Consider the following 24749-nt stretch of genomic DNA (forward strand, 5'->3'; position numbering starts at 1 on the left):
CAAGAAAATTCGCAAGTTATTTACCTGCGAAATTTAAATCCCTAAGTAAATTACTTGGGGATTTTGAAATTTACAGGAAATAATTACCTACGAAGGTTTTACCTTCGAATTCTTTTTGATAGAAAAATCCGTAGGAAACATATTTTCCTACGAATTTTCATTAATAATCCCCAGAAAAATCCCAATGTATAATTCACATTTTTTCTGTAGTGGTCTATGAAAACAGCCTCTCTACTAATCGGAAATTTCTCATAAAATTTCTAATTATGCAGGAAGTTAAGACACACATCAAACAAAATTTTGAATAAAAAGCAAATAAAAGAATAAAAATAAAATTCAACGCGGTATTATTGTTCATTTTTTTCCTCACTGGACTTAGTCAAGAAATAGTATATAAATGTGTGGATAATGCTGATTGATTAGTGAAAACAAACAAACAAAAAATGGTGAGTCTGTTTTTCTTTTGTTCATTTCTGAGTTTTGTGTTGCTAATAAGTGAATGTTTATCTTCTTCCTTTGATCATCATCTTTGCTCTCCCATTGAAGCTTCCGCTTTGCTTCAGTTCAAACAATCCTTTCAAAATATGCCCAAAGGTTACTTTAGTTATTCGTGTCGTGGAGCTTATTTCCCAAAAACAAAGTCTTGGAATGAAAGTAGGGATTGCTGCACTTGGGATGGTGTCACTTGTGACATGTTAAACGGCCATGTTATCGGGTTAGACCTTAGTTGTAGTCTGCTTGGTGGAATTATTCATCCCAATAGCAGCCTCTTCCAACTTCATCATCTCAAGACACTAAACCTTGCTTACAATTACTTGTTTCCTTCTTCGATCCCACATAACATTGGCCGATTGACGAATTTGAGGCATCTCAACCTTTCTCATGCTTACTTTCAAGGGGAAATCCCAACAGAAATCTCATACCTTTCCAATTTGGTTTCACTTGATCTTTCTGTGATTGGATTAGAACTTGATGAGAGAACATTTGAAACAATGCTTCACATCTCAGCTCCGATACCTGTGAATATTTCTTCCTCCTTAAGGTACCTGGATCTTGAATATACTAATCTGCTAGGTGTTCTCCCAGAGAGCTCTTTCCTTCTGCCAAACAGCTTGGAAACGCTCAAATTGAGTGGTAATGATCTTCTCAAAGGAGTTATTCCAAAGACCCACCCGAGCAACACTCTGTTAATGGAGTTGGATATTTCAGGCACAGGCATCTCTGGTAAGCTGCCTGATTCAATTGGCACCTTCAGTTCATTGAATATCTTGAACCTTGGAGGATGTCAATTCTCTGGTTCAATTCCTGATTCCATTGGCAACCTAACACAAATTAGGTATTTGAATTTCGGTTATAATCATTTTACCGGCCATATTCCTTCCACAATCTCTAAATTGAAGCACCTCACACATTTGGATCTTTCTGACAACTCCTTTTCAAGTGAAATTCCAGACGTTTTCTCTAACTTCCAAGAGCTACGTTATTTAGATCTTTCTAGTAACAGATTTATCGGTCCATTTCCCGCTTCAATTTCAAGTTTGACACATCTCGAATTCTTAGGATTGTCGAGTAATTCCCTATCTGGCCCACTGCCTAGCAAAACAAGCATGTTTCAAAAGCTATTCGGACTGGATTTGTCTGACAACTCGCTGAATGGTACCATACCATCTTGGGTGTTTAACCTCCCTTTGCTAATTCGGTTGTTCCTCAATCATAATCAATTTAGTGGACTAGCCGATGAGATCAAAACAAACCCAGTATTAGAACTCCTATATTTAAATAATAATCAACTCAGCAGTTCTTTTCCTCAATCACTTGTGAATCTCACAAACCTTGAAACCCTTGACCTTTCATCAAATAACCTCACCATTGACGAGGGAATGAATATCACCTTTCCTAGCCTAGAAAGTTTGCACTTATCATCTTGTGAACTGAAGGATTTTCCACACTTCTTGAGAAATTTAAAGACACTTCGGTACTTGGATATTACTAACAATAAGATTCGTGGTCAAATCCCTAACTGGTTTAGCGGCATGAGGTGGGACTCATTGTGGTTCCTAAACCTTTCTCATAATTCATTAACAGGCCACCTACCACAATTTCATTATTATAGTCTAGAGTATCTTGATCTGAAATTTAACTCCCTTCAGGGTCCACTACCTTCATCCATTTGTAACATGAGGAAACTAACCTTATTAGATTTATCACGCAACAACTTCAGTAACTCGATTCCAAGTTGCTTGGGAAGCATGCCTAATCTAGTGGTGTTGGACTTAAGAAAGAACAATTTCACAGGGAGTCTTCCTCCATTATGTGCACAGAGCACTTCATTGAGTACCATTGTTTTAAATGGTAATCGATTTGAAGGACCTGTTCCTGTGTCGTTGCTCAAGTGTAATGGTCTACAAGTCCTTGATGTGGGGAACAATGTTATAAATGACACCTTTCCAGCTTGGCTCGGAACTCTTCAAGAGCTGCAGGTCCTTATATTAAAGTCGAACAAGTTCCATGGACCTATAAGTACGTGTCAGACTAAGTTTTGCTTTCCCAAGTTGCGAATTTTTGATCTTTCTCGTAATGATTTCAGTGGCTCACTTCCTGTAAAAGTTTTTGGAAACTTCAAGGCAATGATCAAATTAGATGACGAAGACACAAGAGAGATCAAGTACATGGAATCTATGTTAAATTTGTCATTTGCCTCATCGTATGAGGATTCAGTGAGTTTGGTAATCAAAGGGCAGGATATTGAGCTACAAAGAATCAGCACAATTATGACAACCATAGATCTCTCAAGCAACCATTTTGAAGGTGTCATTCCAAAAACACTAAGAGATCTCAGCTCACTTTGGCTTCTCAATTTATCCCATAACAATCTCATAGGTCATATTCCAATGCACTTGGGGCAATTGAATACACTTGAAGCTTTAGACCTCTCCTGGAATCGGCTCACTGGAAAGATTCCACAGGAATTGACAAGAATGAACTTTCTAGCCTTCTTAAACGTCTCTCAAAATCATCTCGTCGGACCAATTCCTCATGGTTCACAATTCAACACATTTGAAAATGACTCGTATGGTGGCAACCTTGATTTATGTGGTCCTCCTTTATCAAAGCAATGTGGAGCAAGTGATCCATCACATGTTCCTCAACCTTTGGAGGAAGAAGAAGAAGAAGAAGAAGAAGAAGATGCGTCGTATTTTTTTAGTGGATTTACGTGGGAATCAGTAGTCATAGGCTACAGTTTTGGACTAGTTGTTGGAACTGTTATGTGGAGTCTCATGTTTAAATATCGTAAGCCAAAATGGTTTGTGGAATTTTTTGATGGACTCATGCCTCACAAAAGAAGAAGGCCAAAGAAGAGAGCTCAGAGACGACGGACTTAATGGAAGATTTAGAGGGGCCAACTTGTCTTTGTTTAATTTTGTGGACTAATTAGCGAATTTTTCTGGTTCTGTTTTTGTCTTTTTAATATTCTGTTTGTTGTTTGTATATGTTTGATAACATAATTATATATGAAGTAAATCTCCACGTCTTGAAAATAAGCAACAGGTAACTACTAATCTAGTAGTGCAATCTAATGGATCAAAGGACATTGTTTGTACAAATCTAATAGGAACAAGGATGGATATTATTAGAAATGCCCAAAAAAAATATACAATCAGTTAGCACACCAATTGGAGTATGTAGCATGTGGACCAAAAAAGATGGTAATGTTATGAGTCCTACAGTAGCTAAGGCTATTCAAGAAAGTCACGCTGCCATGTTACTCAAACCCAATTCAGCGATCAAGCCACCCATGGTCACATTGAGCATGTCAGCTCATGAGGTCCCTTCCCAAAATTTAGATTCACCTGATGAACATCAAGGTGAATTTGGACAGCTCTTATCATCCATAGGGAATGATAAAATTTTGGCGAAAGGTATGTCACCACTCTCTCAAGCTAATTTTACAAATGATTTGTGATTTGTTTATTTCGAAAGAAAAACAACAAGGGGAGATGAGTACTCCTAGGTGGGCTGATTTGGTTGATGAAGAAGAGCATATTTCACCTCCTCTTTTGAATAGAAATTTGAGTGCACAAGCTCTGGCATTTGTACCTAAAAGTACAATTGCAAAGAAGAATGAACAAGAGGCCTTAGCATCAGGATTTAGTCCAATTAATGCTTATGCTAGTGATTTGGGCGATGATTCTTTTGATGAGGATGAGGATATGTTGGACTGCTTTGATAAAGTGGCTACAGATGGAGATATCTCACCTAGGCATCAAAGAAGTGGAAGCAACAAAAACAAAAAGAAGACACATGGAAGACAACACAGTTGGGATGGTAAAATGACAAGAGAGTTTGTTCCAAGGCACCTGCCGATGCGACTGGCAAAGGAAAATCATATGACAGTGTCAATAGCTTCAACAAGATCCAATACATCCAAAAAGAAATGACGAAGTATCAAATTTTGTTGGACATATTTGAAGAAGAAGACAAGAGGAAAATACTTTAGGTTACTTTAGATGGGCTATCTATCATTTTTAATTCACACATTTGTAAAAGTATGAGTTGATAACTCAACTTTCTTCTTGGATTTTATATTTGTGCATTATTTAAGCATTTTCATTTGTAATATAATCATACAGTGTATTACGAATTCTGTGATGATAAAAAAAAAGGACTTAAATCATGTCTTTAATTATTCTTCATTTTTTTCCTCACTTGACTTAGTCAAGCAATAGTTTCTCTAATCGGAAATGTTTTACAAGTTTTGTAGAAATTTTTTCTACATAATGGGACCAATTTCACATCATCCTGCGTTAGTAACACACAGCAGAGAGATAGTTAATGACTTCGAAATAAACACAACATCTAGAAAAAATTAGGACATAGGGGGTATTATTTTGTTAAGTCTTCTCCGTCCTCTAACAAGTCTTGTGGAACACTACAAAATATGAGTAACAAGTTTTTAGAAGTGAGTAGTACTCATCTTGTAATTCAATTGTTCATTAGTCTCGATTCATCATAATTTTTTTTCCCTCTAGTCTTAGTGGAAATTGGCTCAAAGGATTACAAGTCATCGTCTGCTAGTTACAATACTGTATCACTTTTTTCCTTAGGTGGAATCGAATATTGATGGATTTTCCGTCATTAACTTAAAAAATGTGAAAACTATTGTGTACCTAACAAGTTAGAAAATAGCAGAAGAGACAACTAATTACTAACTTGGAATATTGACCTTTTATGATTGTATAAATTCCATAGAAAAATTGCATAAAAACTTATTGCATTCTTATAATTGGTTTCTCTATCCCGGAACGTACCCTAACTGTTCTCATAATTGGTAAAATTGCATAAAAACTTATTGCATTCTTATAATTGGTTTCTCTATCCCGGAACGTACCCTAACTGTTCTCATAATTGGTTCAATGACGCGTCTTNTTCTCATAATTGGTAATATTGCATAAAAACTTATTGCATTCTTATAATTGGTTTCTCTATCCCGGAACGTACCCTAACTGTTCTCATAATTGGTTCAATGACGCGTCTTGACCTTTTATGATTATATAGATTCCGTGGAAAAATTACACTAAAATTTATTGCGAAGCGCGAGTAATTTTACTAGTTAATAAAATAATCTCCATTGACAATATTGCAGTATTTTTCCTCTCAAAGTCTTTCTCTGTTATTTTCTTAATTTCTTTATTAAAAAACCAACAGGAACTAATTTCACATCATCTTACGTAACACACATTGCAGAGATAGTTAATAACCTCGAAATGAACACCACATTAAGAGAAAATTAGGACATAGAGAGTATTATTTTGTTAAGTCTTCTCCGTCCTCTAACAAGTCTTGTGGAACACTACAAAATATGAGCAACAAGTTTTTTGAAGTGACTAGTACTCATCCATGGACCTCAAGTTAAGTCTTCTCCGTCCTCTAACAAGTCTTGGTGATGCAAAAGTTGTGCTATTATTTTCTCTATTGTATAATTGGTACTATCAACCAACACTGACTTAAATACTTGAGTCTTTCTGGAAATTGACTTAACACTTGGGACAACTTTTTTTGCAACCACAAATTAATTAGTACCCCATTTTATACCTCATAGTCCCATGCATAGACAAGTCAACAACGTTACTTTATGAAATAGTGTTTAATCAAATGTTTACTTTATATAATGTGAATGTCGTTGTAATAATTAAGAAATCGAATAGTACTTAGTTAATTATAACATTCTTTCTTGTTAGGCTACTTATATTAATGACTTATTTATATATATTGACGATCATTATGAACCCATATTATTATTTTTTCCTTTTTTATTCCTCTTTCTATTTTTATTTTCTCATTATTAAGTATTCTAAAGTCTATCAAACGGTAAAACCTTTTGCATCACGCAAAATAAATTGTTGGGTGTTAAAAAAGATCAAATTTGTTTTTTGGTGTATTCTTTGAATTACAAGCACCGCAACAAACACTACAACAAAAACAACTTTTAGCGGCAATAAATATACACATTAATAAAAATTGTTAAAGATTTTATCGGTATTAGTTAAGTGTCATTAGATTCAATGTCGCTAAAGGGTTTAGGGACATATGTAAGAGTGTAAATTGCAGTTAAAAATACATATTTAGCGGCAATTAAACTTAATTAATTGCCTTTAGAGATCATTTTTGATGTAGTGAAATCAATACTATTTTAATATTATTATATCAACTTATGAAATTCAGCGCAATTATTTCAATATCTTTGTATAATCTTATTAATGTTTGAGTAAGATTTGATTATTCTAACTTTATATTATATTTTTTCATTGAAAATTTTTGTTGTTTGTATTCTTAGTTCATAAAGGTCTGTGTATATCCTACCTTCTTGAAACTTTACTTGTAGGATTACATTAATCAGTATATTATAGGTATTCAATTTATGTATGACAACTGAAACTAGTATATCATATATTATTATAAGTGGGAAGTTCCATTATGCAAAGTTGAATTACCATATTACCCTTAAACTAAATTAAAATATCATTAAATATCTAATTATTTAATTACTAAGTAATAATTATATTATAGTATACTAAATACTATAAATAAGAAGGTGTAAAGTCAAACTTCGAAAGACAAAAATATTTCATAGAAAATTGTTAGAAATTATTTCATAGAAAGTTGTGTTAGGAATTACTTTTTTTTATAAAAACGCTTTTATCTAATTCTTTTAAGAAAGGTTGTGTTTAAATGGATTAGATTTGTTAATTAAATAACGCGTTTTTATAAAAAAAATTTAGATAATTAAAGCGTTTATCCTTTATTCTTTATTCTTTTTCTATAATTAGTGTGGTTAAATGAATTAAATTTGTTATCCTTTATCTATAATTAGTGTAATTAAATGTATTGAATTATTAGTAAAAACAATCAACCTTTCCTCTCCCCCGTGTCTAAGATCATTAACTTCTGAAAATTAACCTAAACAACCCTTCACCTTTTCATCTTATCCTATAAATCTTTAGCTTTATATATATCATGGAAAAGTAATTTTTCTTTACCAATTGCCTCTTGTTGATGTGAATCATTAGGCAATTTTCAGGTACTTTTTTTTTGTTTTGAAATATTAATATTTGTTTTGATCCTAATTAGAATGATATTTTGTATCATAGTTTTATCTTTACCATTTTTAGATGGCTTTTTTTTTTCAACTGTTTATAAATATCTGAATTTTTGTGGAACAATTATTATACTCTTATTTTGTCATATTTTNTGATAAGCTAAATTTCTTTTCAGGTTATTGTCACATTAACAGTATGGATTATATATATATATATATATATATATATATATATACACTAAAAGTGGAAAAAAAATTAAAAATTGAATTATCAAATTATCCTTTATAGGTTGAATAGTCATTTAAGTATTTAATTAAACACTAATCCTTTAATTATTGGTATTAAAAAGTAAATTTACCTATCTATTAATAATATATTTCATTAAAATGAAACAAGAAAACAGATACATTCTCACTCATTAGTTCATTCAATTCAATGTGGTGGAATTACTTTCATATTCCACAATTATTCAACCTTTAGAATTTCTTTTTAGTATTTTAGATTTGTAAAAATTTTGGTAATAAATATAGGAAAAATTACATAAATACACAACACTTCTTTACCTATTCTCAATATTTCCCTACTCTTTCGCTGCTATATTATGCATCCGTCCGTTAATTAAGTATCTGTGCTGCTAACAACTTGATAATTTAAGTATCCACCCGTTATTAATTAAAGTATATGCGCTGCTATATTATGCATCCGCCCGTTAATTAAGTATCCGTGCTACTAACAACTTAATAATTTAAGTATCCGCCCGTTATTAATTAAAGTATCCGTGCTGCTATATTAAGTATCCACACTACTATATTATGTATCCGAAAAACACTAAAAAAAGGGATTTTTGGTAATTAATGAAAGAGTAGGGAAAGGAAGTAATTTCTTTCTTATACTATGTGATTTGCCTAATTTTTACATAAATATAAACTATAAACTAATAGTATTCAGGAAGTCCAAGTGATGGGCATATCTATGTGGTCAAGAGAATCATTTAACTTTTTCTTGCTCTTTTTGGATTTTCAATTATTTTAAAATTTATATGCTATGTACCATATATATATATATATATATATATAAAAGTTTAAAGTTGAATCATCATTTAATTACCCCTATGTTAGTTTAAAATATTATAAAATATTTAATTAATTAAATATTAAATAATAATCATATTACTAAATTAGTATTATGATGACAAATACTACAAGTGAAAATGTGTAAAATAAATAAAATAAAAAGATTAAAATATCCATAAAAGTATGTGCATTTATTTAGTACGTGAAAACTTGTATCTGATACTCTAACTAAACCTTTTCCCCTTCTCTAAAATAATTTAAATAACTTAATTAATGTAGTAGTATTTGACTTTATGAAAATTTATGTGCATTTTGTATTTTATGCAGTTCATAAATGTAATTAATACTTTCATGTATAGGAAAAATCAAAGAATTATATTTGAAGTCTTATTATTATGATGTGGTTATTTTTTGTTCACTATAAATAATATGATAACACTATTTATGTAAATATCATTTGCCGTAATGTTTTACTCTCTTTTATTTACTTATTTATTATTTTTCTTCTTTTTCTTTTGCTTTAAATATTCACCTTCATAATTCATATCTAATATAATATAATTACCTATTCAATTGGTACTCTTAATATTCATAACTCTCATGTTTTTCATATTCATAACTTTCAAATATTTAATTTAAAACTTTAGGATATCTTTGATATTCCTCTACTTTTATCTATATAAATCATTCTTTTTATTTCATGAGAAGAATCCCTACCAAAGGTTATCCATTTTTTGTACAGTTAAAGTAGTGAAGCACTTGGATCATTATTAAGGCTTTTGAATTTATTTGGTTACAGAGAAGGTATCATCAAGAACTCTACTCCTTATGTATTTTTTTTACTATATATATTGTTATAATTAAAATCTTAAGAAGGATATGAATATTGTATTTGTTCTTATCTGTTTAATTTTTTTTGTATTCTTTACCGATTTATACTTTAATTTAATCTTCTATGAAATATGAATGTTATAAGCCTATTTTTATTAGTGCTGAAATTACTAATTTATGACTTTTATATTCGTTTTTAAATGTACTTTTATAATATTTTCTTTCTTTTATCCTTTCCTTACTGATATGGTTTCTTTAAGTAGCAACCTATTTGTGTACTTACAGATATGAGAGCGTAATGAGAGATTATTGAGGATAAGTCATATAGATATATTCATATTATTAGAGGCTATAGTATCTTAATTAGTTTTCCATATTTCTTGTTTGATGATCAATGTACTATTCGATTATTAGGAATTTTATTTAATGAATAAAATATAAATTGGTAAAACTAATATTTTTAGTTTCAACATTTTCTATATAATAATTCAACTTTATAATAATTGTATGGGACAAACGTGCAACGCACGTTCCCAGGAACTAGTATTATTATAAGTGGGAAGCTCCAAAATGAAAAGTTGAATTACCATTTTATCCCTACACTAAATATAAATTTAATCAAATTTCTTAATAAATAATAATATTTTAATTATATAAAGATAACATTAAAAGTCCAGCAACTATAATTTTAAAATATAAAACTTATTAATAATCATATGCATTGAACCGGATAAGCAATAGATGGTTTATCTGCCAGTAATTATTATAGTAGCAAATTTCCTCAATATTAATTAGAATACAACCTTTTCACATTCCAACATTTATTAGTTTGATTGAAGCTTCTACATGTTATATTTGTTCATCTATCAATACTTATTATAGCATATTATCTTAATATGTAGTAATTTAGAATACAACGTTTTCTCAACAAAACATTTTCTTGTGTAATTTTTGTTCGTTCTTTTTCTTAGTTTTTTTTGTACTTGCAATGTATAAATCTCATAACAATGGCTATACGTAGCTGTTGTTTGGAAGTTGGAAAGAACATTGTATCATAGTTTAAGTTTTTTCGTCTCCAATAATAAAACTTTTGATTTTCTTTAGTTACCTAACTTAATTGATAATGAATGATCTTATCTATTCCATTAAATTATGCTCAATGATCAACTTATATAAATGAATTCATAAATCAAGAATATGTACAACTCTCTCCATTAGGGAAAGCAGTAGAGGAAAGATTTTAAAGAGTAAGTTCATTTTTCAGCTTTATTATTTTCTGTGAACGTGTTCGTAAAAATATATTATTCTTGTTTATATAATATTTTATGAGTTTTAAGTTTTATAAATTATCAATGTTTCTTATATTCATGTTTATGAGTTAAAATCAAACTGATGTATTGACATAGAAGAGTTAGAGATTGACTTTTGGTCCTCTTATATGTCATACCTTTACCATTAGCTTTGAGTCTTTGCTTAGCTTGAAGTTGTTTGAAACTTTAATTTTTGATACCTTAAATTTGCTGAAGTTGGTAAAAAAAAGTGGATAAATGAAAAAGAATAGGTAATCATATATAATATTTTGGTGATATATGTTTATTAATGTTTTCCTAATTATATAATTAAAGTGGATGAATGAAACTACTCTAGCCGTTGAAATCGGTAATCAAAACAACAAATGGAATACACATCAAGAACATTACTTATGAAAGAGTATCATGTAATATATCAATACATTAATTGATGCTCAAAATATAATTCATTATACATTTTACCTATCTAGATAAATTTAGTTGTTTCAAATAATATTTAATCATCTAATATTGTTCAACGAAGAAGTCATTTGAATATAAGTTGATTATTCATCTATTTTAGCTTGTACTTTTTCACTTTATTCTATTATTCATTACAATGTATTTTGATATGATTTATTTTGTATGAACTACTTGTATGGGAAACTAGTATTACTAAAAGTGGGAAGAATCTAAGGTAAAAGTTAAATTACGAAAATACCCTTAAATAGTAATTTATTTTCTTAAAATCATTTTTAAAAATTGCTTTTTCATTTAATAAATAACACAATAATCTACTTTAAAGTATTTTTAATTTATATATATGTAACAATATTAAATGGCTCAATAATTAATACTTCACTTTTTCTGATAAAAAATAATAATAGTATAAACATAGGTTACAATAAAATTTAATATTTACCTATAACTTTAAATTATTTATTTATTTTTAATATTTTATAAAAAATGAATGTGTCAATTACTACTCATTTATTTATTTATATTCTATAATATACACATTTATTTGCCTTTATTTCAATTATTCACATGAATTTTAATTATCATAACTCTTATATTATATTAATAGTCTTGTTCATAATATTATTTGATATTTCATATTATTGTCCTATAAATAGAGATATTATAAAGGTGCAAGTATTACACAATTTAGTTTGACTTTGCTACTTCTCTCCACCATTGGTTATGAGGGTGACACATATTCCTAACTTGTGAATCATTTATGTCTTGAAATATGTCAATTGCTCATTTGAATTTGAACAAATAATTTTATAAAACAGAATAACTTTAGCTAAATAATTATAATGGATAAATGAATAGAGTGTTTGATAAATATGATAGTATTTATGCGTTGCACGTTTATTTCTATTTTTTATTATAAAGTTTGTAAAATAAAATAGTAAATTAAAAAAAGCACTTAAAAAGCTACACAACTTGTAAAATTTATGGTCACCAAAGCAAGAATTATTATCAACCATACAAAGACTCAAACTTTAAAATTTAAAGTCTTATCATGTATAATAATTTTTTATTTGTAGTTATTTATTTGTTGATTAGGAATTATACTAGATGCATATTATAATTGTACATATAACCACATATTTATTATCTCATTACACATAATACCTATTAAGCTAAATTTAATTGTTCAATTTTGCAAGTTTAGAGTACATTCTCTAATATTTTGTATGTATTGAACAATCAAGTCATTTGTGTAGACTAATTATTTATCAAATTGAACTTGTACTTCTTTCTTCTGATTTATATACTCATTATACACATGTTTTAATATTGCCTTATAATTTTAAAAAAAAATCTATACAAATTGCGACACACGTGCTCAAAAACTAGTTCTAAAAAACAAGCTAAAAGACATATCTACATTTGAAGTTCGATTTTCGCCTATTTTATATTCCGACATATTTGTTAAATTAGGGCTTGAGCCTAACTCACACCCCAAAAGCTAGCTCAAAGGGAGGAGGATTGCCCAAGCCTTATAAGGAGTCCACCCATCTCATTAACCACCGATGTGAGACTTTTGTCATTCTTTAACACCCCACCTCACGCCCAGTGCTTAGCATCTGGTGCGTGGGCAATTTTGATTTTGGGGGCCTCAACATCGGGTGAGACGGGCCCTGCTCTGATACCATGTTAAATTAGGTCTTGGGCCTAACTCACACCCCAAAAGCTAGCTCAAAGGGAGGAGGAATGCCCAAGCCTTATAAGGAGTCCACCCATCTCATTAACCACCGATGTGGGACTTTTGTCATTCTTTAACATTCATTCACTTTGACTTAAAGGGCGTGTTCATCCTTGTAATGAGAATTGAACATGAATGCTCAACCGCCTGGACCTTGAGGAGGTGGAAAGTTTGTAATATGTATTTAACTTGTTTCTTCCATGATTTTAAACATCAAAGAATGAGTTGATTACATCTATAAAAAGCAAAAGACAAAAAAATGTGATCCTTCTATACAATTAGTCTCTCAGTTTTCTTTACTTGTGCATCACTATACCTTTATCTTGAGTCGAGAGTCTATGGAAACAACACAAGAGACAACTAATCCTCTAGAGAAAATGAGTACATAGGGGGTATTATTTTGTTAAGTCTTCTCCATCCTCTAAAAAGTCTTGTGGAACACTACAAAATATGAAGTAACAAGTTGCTAGAAGTAAGTAGTACTCATCGTGTAATTCAATTGTTCATCAGTCCCGATTCATCATAATCTTTTTTTTTTCCTCTAGTCTTAGTGGAAATTGGCTCAAAGGCATACAAGTCATCGTCCGCTAGTTACAATATTGTATCACTTTTTTCCTTAGGTGGAATCGAATATTGATGGATTTTCCCTCATTAACTTAAAAAATGTGAAAACTATTGTGTACCTAACAAGTTTGAAAACAACACAAGAGACAACTAATTACTAACTTGGAATATTGACCTTTTATGATTGTATAAATTCCATAGAAAAATTGCATACAAATTTATTGCATTCTCATAAATGGTTTCTCTCTTAACTGTTCTCATAATTGGTTCAATGACACGTCTTGACATTTTATGATTATATAAATTCCGTAAAAAAATGCACTAAAATTTACTGCATTCATACAACTTGGTTTCGCTTGATTACAGTGTCCCTTCTTGTCTTATGGAAGATGAAATGGAGTAACATGATGTCTTTATTGTTCATTTATTATTATTTTTTTCTCAATTGACTTTGTCATACAATAGTTTCTCTCTTTGAAATGTATTGTGGAAAACAAAAGAAGAGATGTTGATGGAAAGTTAGACAAGAATGACTTAAAATAGGAGTTCAAATTTCTATCTATCCATCTATACTAATGTTAAATTGCTATAATATTTTCAACTGAAAACACTCAATTTAGTATATTTTCTATATGGTTTGTTGAACTTTTTGAAGGCATTTTCCCCAGAAAATGAGAAGACCAAAGAAGAGAGCTCAGAAATGACGGACTTAATGGAAGATTGCAACAGTGAACTTTTCTGTTTTTTCTCTTTTTAATTTTTTGTTTGTTGTTTGTATATACTTGATAGCAATATAATTGTATGTGTTATTTTCGAATCCGAAACCCTTGATTCAATTTTACCTGGAACCATACATTTAGCATAACTATATGTCCTATTGCATTATAGCTATTATACAAAGTGGAAAAGTTCAAGGGATAATAACTGAAAATCTGACTCAACTTTAGGGGTATACTTAGGGCGGTTCAAAATGGAACCACAATCGATAAGCCAATTGCAAAATTTTATAGTTACGGTGCGGGGGCGGATTACTCAAGTCTTATATGCGACCTCTGCAGAAGTCAATAGGACAACGAAATACAAAGCTTTGCTTTCTACTATTGACATCGACATATTATGAGTTGCTTGAACCTTATATGGACACTCTATTTGAATTGACCACTGAGGGACTACGTACTGATTTCTTCTTGATATCCATTTGGACCTGCCAACCAGTGGCCTTTGTACTTGTGGAAGTTTCAGTAGCTACATCTAGCTTATCACTGTCTTTTGTTGTGGGATTTCTTTACTCGAACCTTGTGGACAAGGTTTTTATTGAGGACGAGAGTATTGTTATGAACAAAGTTCAGCCCAATGTGGATACCAACGTCATACAAGTAGTTATTGGTCTGACAAGAGCTATTGGGCCTAGAACAAGCAATAGGGCTAGGTTAATTTGGGATCCAGATTGAGTAGTGGGCATGGAAACGACTCCATCAAAAAGGGTAGTGCAATGTGATTCAGGAATTATGCATATTGGAGAAAATGTTTGTCCTCTCCTCTTCTTCTAGAGTCTATAAGCTTCTCATCTCCATTTTTCTGTCTATCTTTAATTCTCGTTATTTCAATATTTCCATTGTAATTCGGTAGTTTGATTATTGCAATTAGAATCTTAAGGTTGTAATATTGTTCCAGTGCTCTTATTAATATAGTGAGGATTTGGGTTCGTTACACATGTTCCTCAACCATTAGAGTACGAAGAAGATGAAGATGAGTCATATTACTTAAATGGATTTACGTGGGAATCTGTAGTCTTAGGCTACAGTTTTGGACTAGTTGTTGGAACTGTCATTTGGAGTCTCATGTTTAAATACTGTAAACCAAAATGGGTTGTGGAACTTTTTGATGCCAACGTGCCTCGCGAAAATAGAATGAGACAAAAAAACGGACTTCATGGAAGATTGATGGGGCCAACTTGTCAAGTAATATACTTTATAAATAATTACTCCAATAAGTAATGTTCCATGAATATTGTTCTTTTACTTTGTCTGAAGTTTCTCTTTGTTATTTGCATCTGTTAGATACCTCTGAATTATTTTTTAGCATTTGCTTCGACTACAGAATTGAAGTTAGCTTAGGTACAAATAAGGATCAAAGGAATAAAAGGAACAATAACATCAAAGTCAATTATATTCTTAAAAAAAAAGCTAAAAGAAAGACATCTACATTTGAAGTTCGATTTTTTGTGTTTAAGTAGCAGTGGACTGTTGTGTTGGATGGGCAGATGTTAATTTCTGACCATTTTTAGATCTTTGAATACATGCTCATTCACTTCGACTTAAAGGCCTGTTCATTCTTGTAATGAAAATTGAACATTGAATGCTCAAGTGCCTGAACCTCAAGGAGGTTGAGGTGATTCTAAAATGTTTAGAAGCAAATATGGGGAAAAACATATTCTTCTGATGATATTTTTCTCAACGTACACACAACCCTCTCCAGACCCCACTTATGGGATTACACCGACTATGTTGTTGTTATTACACTGTTTCACTTGCAAAACACTTTTGTTAAGATGTATGTTGAATGCCTAAAGACATCACATCATTCAGCGACAAATTAGACCTAAAGAATAAGGCGCAAACCAGTCGTTACAAACAACTAGTCTAGGAGGTCTTACTGTTGTAAACTTTGTGGTGTGTTTGGTAAGTAAAATTACACCTACTGTCGCGTTTATTCGGACCCAAGTAAAATTTTTTTGTGGAAAACAGCACAAGAGACAACGCAACTAATCGGAAATTTCTCAGCAGGTGAAATGATCTTCACCAAGTTATTCAAAACATACTAATTATGCAGGATCATATCAAACAAAATTCTGAATAAAAGAACAAAAATAAAATTCCACACGGTATTATTGTTTTGTTGTTACATACTACAAGTAGATGGAGGACTTAAATCATGTCTTCAATTATTGTTCATTTTTTTCCTCACTTGACTGTCATTGGAAATTTCTTACAAGTTCTGCAGAATTTCTTTCCACATATATAATGGGACCAATTTTCACATGCATCATCTTGCGTAACATACACTGTAGTGACAGTTAATGACCTCGAAATGAACACAACATCTAGAGAAAATTATGACATAGGGAGTATTATTTTGTTAAGTCTTCTCCGTCCTCGAACAAGTTGTTTGAAGTGACTAGTCAAGTGATGCCAAAATTGGACAAAACAAATATTGGTACTATCAAACAAGATTTAAAGACTCGAGTCTTTCTGGAAATAGACTTAACACTTGGGACAATTTTTTTGCAACCACAAATTAGTTAGTGGTAGATGGGGGGAAAGCACCCCATTTTATTTGTCTGGATGCATGTGTTTCTTTTCTTTCGTTAATTTATACCTCATACACTACACCAAAAGAGACCTTTAGCGGCAATTGATTTTTCTTTTAATAGCAATATTTATTGCCACAAATACATTTACCGGCATTGATTAAATGTCATTGGACCCAATGTCGCTAAAGCCTTTAGTGACATTTATGTCGAATGCCAGTAAAGACCCTTATTATTGCCACTAAAAGTAATTTCTTTTAGCGGCCTTTACTATTGCCATTAAAGCCGAAACAAGCACATTTGTCGCTTTTACTACTGCCGGCAAAAATAATAATTGTAACTCAATTATTGTAACGACTTAAAACTAATCATAAATTCACCTTAATTCACATATTTAACCCTCCTTTGCAATTTCTAAAAGCCCATTAAATTTTGGCATCTATATTTGGGTCATTCACCATGAAGTTAAGGATTCAAAAAATTTCTTTCCATATGATATTCATATTTAAACGACTTTTAATTATATATACCAACAATATGAAGTCTACAATCAGTATAATTTAACGTGTTGTAGTTAGCATGTTGCTTACCTTGATTTGCAGGTTGTTAATTTCACTTATAATGAAGAGTCATATATAGTTACTTTTAGACAAGTTGATAGTAAGAAAATTTCTTTAAAGCTCTAGCATAAAATTTTTCGAGAAACAAAAAATATAACAAACGGAGAAAAGCCTAAAGTACCTTCGAACTATTGGAAACAAAGATAGACATCACTCTCTTCAGACCCCACTTGTGGGATTACACTAGGTATGTTACGTTGTTACTCTGTTTCACTTACAAAACACTTTTGCTAAGACGTATATTGAATACCTAAAGAATAAGGCGCAAACAAGTCGTTACAAACTACTAGTCTAGCAGGTCTTACTGTTGCAAAATATCATATTTTTCTTTTTTCCCATCAGTAGTTATGTGGAAATTTATAGACAAGTTTGTAAAACAGACTAATTAATAAAATTCCACACGGTATTATTGTCTTCAATTTCTTCCTCACTTGACTTAGTCAAGCAATAGTTTCTATCATTGGAAATTTGTCCCAAAATTCTGCAGAAATATTTTCTATAGTGAGTGTTACGTAGCGGGACCTATTCACATCATCTCGCATGCGTAACACACACTGCAGAGATATATGGTCGATGACCCCGATGTGAATAACAACATCTAGAGAAAATGAGGACATAGGAAGTATTAGGCCAATCAGACCCTTACATTCTCCTTAAATTTCATTTTGGCACTCCAACTTAACCTTGATCCATTTTAACCCTTTAACTCCAATTTTTATATTTCATTTAGGCTCTTCTAAGTGATGTGGCAGAGTGTGTGCATCACGTTTTCTCTAAGAGAGTGAAAGACAAAAAAAAAGTATTTTTTTCTTTTAAAAAATAATAAAAGATTAACCCTTCAACTCTATTTTTTTTAATGTACCATTTAAACACAAATACTAATTTTATGATTTCTTTATTTCTATATGTGCTCTTCAACTGCAATTTTTAATTTAAATAATCGGCGTTCATCCGTTTGTTATTGTAAAAATTAAAAATTGACGGATGATCATTGATTTTTTATATATAAAAAAAGTAACAATTTTTTTAGAGTTTCTGTGTATTTTTGCATGAAAAATAACCGACGAAAGTACATTGATTTTTCTTTCATAAGAAAATCAATGACAACCCAACAAAGTCTGTTGAGTTAGTTAGCAATGGACATGAATTTTTTTTACTCGTATTTATTTGAATGAAAAATTAGAAAGCTGGTATTTGAGTTAGATCCAAATAGACTAGATATGAAAAAAATACGTGGTGTTATTTAATTTAATTAATTGTTCAAAAAATAAAACCAACACACTTACGTTAGTTTTTTTTTTCACACAATAATGTACAAAAACTCTGAAATAAATATTCTTAAAAAAATTGATATTCATCCATTAATTATTATTTTTTAAAAGAAAAAAGCTATGACATTAATTTTTAAAATGAAAAAGTGAAAATGAAGAACATAAATAAAAATGAAGAAATAATAAATTTAGTATTTTGTGTTTAAATTGTATATGAAATAGAGTTGAAGGATTAAAATGGAACAAGACTAAGTTAGAGTGTCAAAATGAAAAATGGGGGCAAGTTAGATGGGTTGTGTATGTTTTTAATTGAATTTTATGCCATGTCATGGTGTGTGAAATACACACATCCACTTTGTTGATTCTTTGGAAAGAAGTACCTAAATGGAACATAAAAATTGGAGTTGAAGGGTTAAAATGGAACAAGGTTGAGTTGGAGTGCCAAAATGAAATTTAAGAACAAATTAAAATGTCTGCATATGTGTTTGGCCGAAGTATTATTTTGTTAAGTTTTCTTCGTGCTCTAAAAAGTCTTATGAAACACTACAAAATATGTGTAACAAGTTGTTAGAAGTGACTTTGAGTCTTCCTGGAAATTGACTTAACACTTGGGACAACTTTTTTGGTAACCCCAAATTATTACCTCATTTTATTTGTCTGGATGTGTTTCTTTTCTTTCGTTAATTTATACCTCATAGTCTCATGCATAGACAAGTCAACAACGTTACTTTATCAAATAGTGTTTAGTTAACTGTTTACTTTATTTAATGTGGAGGTCATTGTAATAATTAAAAATAAAATAGTGTTTAGATAAGGGAAAATGCACAAGTACCTCCTAGCCTATGCCCAAAATCCCTGAGACACACCTAACCTTTACTAAGGTCCTATTACCCCTCGAACTTATTTTATATATAATTTTTTACCCCTTTTCGGCCTACGTGGCACTATCCTTGAAAAAATTGTCAACACACACTGGGCCCACAAGATAGTGCCACGTAGGCCGAAAAGGGGTAAAAAATTATATATAAAATAAGTTCGAGGGGTAATAGGACCTTAGTAAAGGTTAGGTGTGTCTCTGGGATTTCGGGTATAGGCTGGGGAGGTACTTATGCATTTTCCCTTATACAAAATAAATTGTTGGGTGTCAAAAAAAAAAGATCAAATTTGTTTTTTGGTGTATTCTTTGAATTACAAGCACTGCAACAAACACTACAACAAAAACAACTTTTAGCGGCAATAAATATACACATTAATAAAGAGTGTTAAAGATTTTACCAGTATTAGGTAAGTATCATTAGATCCAATGTCGCAAAAAGCTTTAAGGACATATGCAAAGAGTGTTAATTGCCGTTAAAAATACATATTTAGCGGCAATTAAACTTAATTAATTGCCGTTATAAATCATTTTTGATGTAGCGAAATCAATACCATTTTAATATTATTATATCAACTTATCAAATTCAGCGCAATTATTTCAATACCATTGTGTAATCTTCTTAATGTTTTGAGTAAGATTTGATTATTCTAACTTTATATTATATTTTTTCATTGAAATTTTGTGTTGTTTGTATTCTTACTTCATAAAGGTGTGTGTATATCCTACCTTCTTGAAACTTTACTCGTAGGATTACATTAATCAGTATGTTATAGGTATTCAATTTATGTAGGACAACTGAAACTAGTATATATATATATGTGGATAGTGCTGATTGATTTGTAAAAAGAGAACAAACATCCTGTTATTTGCTGAAAACAAACAAACAAAAAATGGTGAGTCTCTTTTTCTTTTATTCATTTCTGTGTTTTGTGTTGCTAATAAGTGAATGCTTTTCTTCTTCCTTTGATCATCATCTTTGCTCTCCCACTGAAGCTTCTGCTTTGCTTCAGTTTAAGCAATCCTTTCAAAATATGTCCGAAGAGTACTTTAGTTTTCCGTGTGATGGAGCTTCTTTCCCCAAAACAGAGTCTTGGAATGAGAGTAGGGATTGCTGCACTTGGTATGGAGTCACTTGTGACTTATTAAACGGTCATGTTATCGGGTTAGACCTTAGTTGTAGTCAGCTTAGTGGAAGTATTCATCCCAATAGCAGCCTCTTCCAACTTCATCATCTCCAAACACTAAACCTTTATAACAATTTCTTTAATCCTTCTTCGATCCCACATAACATTGGCCAATTGAGGAATTTGAGGCATCTAAAACTCTCTGGCTTTGATGGGAAAATCCCAACAGAAATCTCATACCTTTCCAATTTGGTTTCACTTGATCTTTCTGGTAATGGATTACAACTTGATGAGCGAATATTTGAAGCAATGTTTCACAACTTGACAAATCTGGAGGTACTTTCTCTCTCTGAAGTCGACAGCTCATCACCGATACCTGTAAGTATTCATCCCAATAGCAGCCTCTTCCAGCTTCATCATCTCCACACACTAAACCTTGATAACAATTACTTTAATCCTTCTTCAATCCCAAATGGCATTGGCCGATTGAGGAATTTGAGGCTTCTAAAACTCTCTGGCTTTGATGGGACAATCCCAACAGAAATCTCATACCTTAACAATTTGGTTTCACTTGATCTTTCTTATGGTTATGAATTACAACTTGATGAGAGAACATTTGAAGCAATGTTTCAGAACTTGACAAATCTGGAGATACTTTCTCTCTTTGAAGTCAATATCTCATCTCCGATACCTGTGAATATTTCTTCTTCCTCCTTAAGGTACCTGGATCTTGGTTATACTAATCTGCGAGGTGTTCTGACAGAGAGCTTTTTCCTTCCGTCAAATAGCTTGGAAACGTTCAAATTGAGTGGGAATGATCTTCTCAAAGGAGTTTTTCCAAAGATCCACCGGAGCAACACTCTGTTAATAGAGTTGGATATTTCATTCACAGGCATCTCTGGTGAGCTACCTCATTCAATTGGCACCTTCAGTTCCTTGAATATCTTGAACCTCCATAGATGTCAATTCTCTGGTTCCATTCCTGATTCCTTATGCAACCTAACACAAATTACGGAGTTGGATTTATCTAATAATCATTTCACTGGCCATATTCCTTCCACAATCTCTAAATTGAAGCACCTCACAACTTTCCATCTTTCTGACAACTCCTTTTCAGGTGAAATTCCTGATGTTTACTCTAACCTCAATGAGCTACGTTATTTAGATCTTTCTGACAACTCCTTTTCAGGTGAAATTCCTGATGTTTTCTCTAACCTCCAAGAGCTACGTACTTTACATCTTTCTTATAACAGCTTCATCGGTTCGTTTCCCGCTTCAATTTTAAGTTTGACAAATCTTGAATACTTAGACATGACGAGTAACTCCCTATCTGGCCCACTGCCTAGCAACCCAAGCATGCTTCAAAAGCTAACTTCTGTGAATTTGTCATACAACTCACTGAATGGTACCATACCATCTTGAGTGTTTAGCCTACCTTTTCTATCTTCAGTGTTGCTCCAACATAACCGATTCAGAGGACTAGCCGATGAAGTGATCAAAACAAACCCAACATTAAAAGAACTGCATTTAAGCAATAATCAACTCAGTGGTTCTTTTCCTCAATCACTTGTGAATCTCACAAATCTTTTTACCCTTGACATTTCATCAAATAACATCACCATTGATGAGGGAATGAATATCACCTTTCTTAGCCTATCATCTTTATTCTTATCATCTTGTGAACTGAAGCATTTTCCATACTTCTTGAGAAATGTAAAGACACTTGTGTACTTGGATATTTCTAACAATAAGATTTGTGGTCAAATCCCTAACTGGTTTAGCGGCATGAGGTGGGACTCGTTGCTGTTCCTAAATCTTTCTCATAATTCATTAACAGGCCACCTACCACAATTGCATTTCCATAATCTAGGGTATCTTGATCTGAAATTTAACTCCCTTCAGGGTCCACTACCTTCATCCATTTGTAACATGAGCTCGCTCGAATTTCTTGATTTATCACGCAACAACTTCAGTGACTCAGTTTCACATTGCTTGGGAAGCATGGCTAGTCTAACGGTGATAGACTTAAGAAGGAACGATTTCACAGGGAGTCTTCCTCCATTATGTGCACAGAGCACTTCATTGAGTACCATTGTCGTAAATGGTAATCGATTTGAAGGACCTGTTCCTGTGTCGTTGCTCAAGTGTAATGGTCTACAAGTCCTTGATGTGGGGAACAATGCTATAAATGACACGTTTCCAGCTTGGCTCGGAAGTCTTCAAGAGCTGCAGGTCCTTATATTAAAGTCGAACAAGTTCCATGGACCTATAAGTACGTGTCAGACTAAGTTTTGCTTTCCCAAGTTGCGAATTTTTGACCTTTCTCGTAATGATTTCCGTGGCTCACTTCCTGCAAAAGTTTTTGGAAACTTCAAGGCAATGATCAAATTAGATGGTGAAGACACAGGAAATATCAAGTACATAGAATCTGTGTTGAATTCGTCATTTGACACATCGTATGATGATTCAGTGAGTTTGGTAATCAAAGGGCAGGATATTGAGCTACAAAGAATCAGCACAATTATGACAACCATAGATCTCTCAAGCAACCATTTTGAAGGTGTGATTCTGGAAACACTAAAGGACCTCAGCTCACTTAGGCTACTCAATTTATCCCATAACAATCTCATAGGTCATATTCCAGTGGAATTGGGGCAATTGAATAAGCTTGAAGCTTTAGATCTCTCTTGGAATCGGCTCACTGGAAAGATTCCGCAGGAATTGACAAGAATGAACTTTCTGGCAGTCTTAAACATCTCTCAAAATCATCTCGTCGGACCAATTCCTCATGGTCTACAGTTCAACACATTTGAAAATGACTCGTACGGTGGCAACCTTGATTTATGTGGTCTTCCTTTAACAAAGAAATGTGGAACGAGTGATTCATCGCATGTTCCTCAACAATTGAAGTCCGAAGAAGAAGGCGAGTCATATTTTTTTTGTGGATTTACGTGGGAATCAGTAGTCATAGGCTACAGTTTTGGACTAGTTGTTGGAACTGTCATGTGGAGTCTCATGTTTCAATATCGTAAGCCAAAATGGTTTGTGGAATTTTTCGATGGACTCATGCCTCACAAAAGAAGAAGGCCAAAGAAGAGAGCTCAGAGACGACGGACTTAATGGAAGATTGAGAGGGCCACCTTATCTTTGTTTGATTTTGTGGACTAATTAGTGAACTTTTCTGGTTCTGTTTTTGTCTTTTCAATTTTCTGTTTGTTGTTTGTATATGTTTGATAGAAACATAATTATATGTGTGTTATGTTAATTTGTTTCTGTTTCAAGTTGATAGAAGTGATCTACACAGCCATTCATTAGTTATGTTACTTAGACTCTTTTAAAATGTCAACCGCTACGTATTGGATTCTTCAAAAGTAGTGCATTTTTTATGAAACCAACACAAATGCAACATCATTTTATTTTTAGGAGAGTCGGAGCAACATAGCTCATCAGCATAACAAAACAGGAGAAAGCAAAGCAGTAAGCAAATTGATCAGTTTGGTTTATGATTGAAATCACTTGATATTAGAAAGTTAATTTTTTGAAAAATTGATATAGAAGAGTACTCAAAACTACAGAATTGGCTAATAATTTTGTGGTTCTGCATCTTTCTAATCATAACTCAGCCTTAAAATATTCTCTAACTCAGTATCAACTTTCGCGATTTTGATTTTGGTAGATTTTTTACATATATTTATACTTCATGACTAAAGATGTCTCCGGTTGTTCAACAACTAATTCGTATTTTTTTAATTTTTTTTTTGGTTTAAGTTTTGGATATTTTATTCATAGCTTCCAAAATCAAAACAAGAAATTACACCTCTTACACCCCAACAGCTAGTGTCCAACCTTGTCAAGCCCACTACTAAAAATGGAAAAAACAACAAATAGACCAGGCCCTTTCATAAACCTGATATTCTAAGATAGGATTTTCGCCGATATCTCCGCCTCTTCGCCTTAGCTCTCTTCACTGCTTC

General features: G+C 31.9%; 2 protein-coding genes across 2 annotated transcripts in view; one reads left to right on the forward strand and one right to left on the reverse strand.

The window, feature by feature from the left end:
- LOC125862392 (thylakoid lumenal 16.5 kDa protein, chloroplastic) overlaps window positions 1-21639 on the reverse strand; it is a 137933-nt gene extending 116294 nt beyond the window's left edge. The window contains exon 1 of the mRNA XM_049542444.1: window positions 21636-21639. The gene's annotated coding sequence lies outside the window, so the exon portion shown is untranslated. The remainder of the gene's footprint in view (window positions 1-21635) is intronic.
- Window positions 1-24749, forward strand: part of LOC125861675 (receptor-like protein 9DC3) — a 212421-nt gene that overhangs the window by 10843 nt on the left and 176829 nt on the right. The gene's annotated exons all lie outside the window — the stretch shown is intronic.

Source organism: Solanum stenotomum, chromosome 4 (assembly GCF_019186545.1).
Source record: "Solanum stenotomum isolate F172 chromosome 4, ASM1918654v1, whole genome shotgun sequence".
In the NCBI taxonomy this organism is placed as follows: Eukaryota; Viridiplantae; Streptophyta; class Magnoliopsida; order Solanales; family Solanaceae; genus Solanum; species Solanum stenotomum.